This window comes from Tupaia chinensis, unplaced genomic scaffold (genome assembly GCF_000334495.1).
Source record: "Tupaia chinensis unplaced genomic scaffold, TupChi_1.0 Scaffold000671_1, whole genome shotgun sequence".
NCBI lineage: Eukaryota > Metazoa > Chordata > Mammalia > Scandentia > Tupaiidae > Tupaia > Tupaia belangeri.
In genome coordinates this window covers 5,960,411-5,964,170 of record NW_006160193.1, presented here as the reverse complement: position 1 = coordinate 5,964,170, position 3,760 = coordinate 5,960,411, and positions in this window count along the sequence as shown.

Here is a 3,760-nt window from a genome sequence, read left to right as displayed (position 1 = left end):
ACCCCTGTACTGCAATGGACGGTGCGTGGGTCCAGGTGTGCTCGTGTCTGTCTTCACCGACTCTGTTCCTGCTCCCCTGCCCCAGCCTGGATGTGGGCTGTTGGCTGGGCACGGAATGGGCTCGCTGAGCAGGATGCCCTCTGCCCAGTCCCAAGGACCAGACATCTCTCCAGAACGGTCAGTGCTACCATGACCTGGTGGGGATGGAGTGCGGAGCAGTGAGGAGATGGCCACCCCACACTGGGTCTTGAACGATGGGTTAAACATGCCAGGTGAAGAATGGCTTTGGTGGGACTAGCAGATAGCGTAATAGCTATATCGCTGGACTCCCATGTAGTCGACTGCAGTTTGAGTCCCGGACCCGGTGGCTTAAACTCACGCCAGGCACGTGTGCGTGTGTGCCCAAGATCCCGAGAGAATGGAGAAGGGACTGTGGCGTGGCCATCCCCCCCCGGGGGGGGGTGATTTCTTGCTTTGTCTCTCTCTCTGTGTCTGTCTGGCAAGTGCACGTGCCCTATAGCAAAAATCTCACCAGAGTGGCTTTGGTGCCAGAGTACACCCAGTTCATCAGAGAAAACTTTGCTTTGCTCTGTGGCAACCATGGGGGCCCACTCTAAAACACACAAGGCCAGAACCAGGGCTTGCTGTGCACCGCCACCATCCTAGGAGCACAGCTGCTTCTCTGCCTCGGCCTCCCTCGGCCTCCCTGCCTTCTCCAGCAGTGGGCCCAGCACAAGCTGGGTGACAAGGTGACAGCTGAGAGCCCAGGGCATCCTGTCTCCCTTACTCCTCATCCAGAGACAGCAGCATGTCCATCCCCAGAGCACTCAGTTTCTGAGATTAGCTCGTGCATTGTCCTGTGGGGTGAGATGGAGACAGAGAGGCTGCAAAGCCTGCTCAAAGTCACAGCCAGTGATGGAAGGGCCAACACTTAGAGGGGTCCCACCTGTGCTTTGACAGACGCCAACTTCTTTGAAGCTATTCCTTTGAAACAACTTTTTCCTTCCTAAGTATGAACCATTGAACTTTCCTATATAACTTGACTCTGAACATTTTCCCAATTTTCTCTAAGGTTTTTGTTAAAGGTTTTATTTATTTACTTTTTGGAGAGGTTTTTGCTACAGGGCTTGTGCACTCGCCAGAAAGACAGAGAGACAGAAAGTGAGAAATAATCCCCCGGGGGGGGATGGCCACGCCGCAATCCCTTCTCCTCCATTCTCCTCTCAGGATCTTGGGCACGCACGCACACGCGCCCAGCATGAGTTTAAGTCACCGGGTCTGGGACTCAAACCGCAGTCAACTACATGGGAGTCCAGCGACATAGCCATTATGCTAACTGCTGGTCCCAGGCTCAATACCTTTTAAAGGATTCAAATCACGCCAAATATGTTGACCCCCATGGCTGACCTCGGTTTGCGTTTAGGTCTTGGTGGCTGCTTCTTACTTTGCCCTTTTCCCTTTCTCTTTCTGTATTTTTCTGGTCAAATAATAAATTACACAAATATATTTAAAAAGAAAAGCTGGAGTTTGGTGGGAAACAGTGGTTCCTGACAAGATCCAGGGAGTGGTCTTAGGGGGAGAGAAGGAGAAAAAATAGAAGATAAAGAATTTCAGACCTGGAGCCTTGGATCTACAAAATTTTTTTTAAAGAATTATTTAGGGACCAACAGTTGGCATGATGGCTATGTCACTGGACTTTCATGTAGTCAACTGCAGTTTGAGTCCCAGACCCGGTGGCTTAAACTCACACTGGGCGCATGTGCGTGCGGGCCCAAGATCCCAAGAGGAGAATGGAGATGGGATTGCGGAATGGCTCCCCTCGGGTGGGTGACTTCTCGCTTTCTGTCTCTCTGTCTCTGTCTTTCTGGCAAGCGCACGACCCTATAGCAAAAACTTCTCCAAAAAAAGACAAAGAATTATTTAATTTAATTTTATTTATTTAAATTTGGCCAGGGAGAGAAAGGCAGAGAGGGAGAAAAAGTGAGAAACCGAGCCACCAAGTCCAGAACTGGAACAGCGGTGGGCTATGTGGAAGCCCAGCACCCTTAACCACTACACAACTTCACCAGCCCCAGATCACCTTTTTTTTTTGAGAGGTTTTTGCTATACCGCGGGTGCGCTGGCCAGAAAGAGACAGCGAGAAATCAACCTCCAGGGAGGATGGCCACGCAGCAATCCCCTCTCCTCCATTCTCCTCTCGGGATCTTGGGCACGTATGCACATGTGCCCAGCGTGAGTCCAAGCCACCAGGTCCGGGACTCCTCAGTCAACTACTTGGGAGTACAGGGACGCAGCCATTACGCTACCTGCTGGTCCCAGGATTTACAAATCTTAACCCCTCTGGGCAAGGGCTTTAGCTGGAGCAGAAAGGAAGAGGATCTCTAGGACAGGAGAATGGGGACAGTGGCTGGTAGATGACATGATGGGACAGGTGGAGAGAGGTGCCCGCCACTGCCTGTAAAGTCTTAGCCTGCTCGAGGTAGCAACTGCCCCTCCCCGTTTCTGTCCCCAGCCCAGCAGCAGGAAAATCTGCGCCCGTCGCACGGTGACCCAGCTCAGGCCCAGTAACGACCGTAGAACCCCGCCACGTGGCTGACCCGTATTTGCATCCCGTTTCCCCCCTTTGTAACACAAGTCAAGGCTCGTCATGTTGACTTCGCAGTCTAAGGCGTCCCAAGCCCGTTTGGAAACCCTGCTCCTGGGTATCCCTCGAGACAAGCAGTGGAGGGAACGTTCAGGAAAGTTTGCCTGCGCTGTAGGGCGCTTGCAGACTGCCCCCCGCCGCGCAGCGAGAAGGGAAGGGCGGGCAAGGCAGGGGCTGGAGATAAAGACACCCACCTGGCGCCCCCGGCGGCTGCGCGGGGCGGTGCGCTGTGAACCGACATTCGAAACCCTGGTGCCGACTCCGCCACGTGTAAGGGGCCCCGACCCTAGCTCCAAGGTCGTAATAACTGTGGTCAGCACTGTACACGGCACGTTTGAAAGCCACCTTTAGAAACTGGCTCTTGGAGCAAGATAATGACCCAAGCACAGACACGTCTTACCCGCACCTCAAATGAAACGAGTAAGCAGAAGCGACGGGCTTCAGAGTCTCAGCTGAGCACGAAGATGCCCGCCGACACCCCAAGTCCCTAGCTAAGAGCCCCTGAAGTGCAAGGGATGCGGTGAAGGTGGAGGGGCTGCGAGCGGGCTTGAACTCACGGCTCTGTAAGTGTGCGCCTTCTCAGAGCGAAGGGCAGGCCAGATCCCTGCCCACCTGTCCCGACGGGCAGGAGAGCCCCCAGACCGTTTGTGGGTGCTACACCGCGGGGGCGATGCCAATTTCCTGCTCCCGGAGACCCGGGGGAAGCTTCCCTTGTCCAAGCATGGTCCCTTCCTCCTAGGGCTCCTTTCGGTGGAGGCAGAAACCAGGGTTAGGGCTGGACACCCCCGCCCCGTCCTGGCCCGCGCCTCCGTAGAACGAGGCTCGGGCAGGCGCCGAACTGGGCCCGCACCCCAGACCCGGCCCGGGCCCCCTGGATGCCGCACGGGCACGGGAGCCAAGGCAGGGAACCCACGCCCCCAGCGCGCGGCAGCCTTCAGCTGTACTTCGGGGTTCGCACGGACCCCAGGGCAGGCTCGCCTGCGCTAGCTAGCGCGCGTGCCCGCGTGCGCGTACCCGAGACACGCCAAGATCTTCGCGAGAATTCCGGGCGGCGCAGGCGCACTGGGCGGCGCGGGGCGGGCGGGTAGCCCGGGTCGGGGGTGGGGCGTCCCTCGC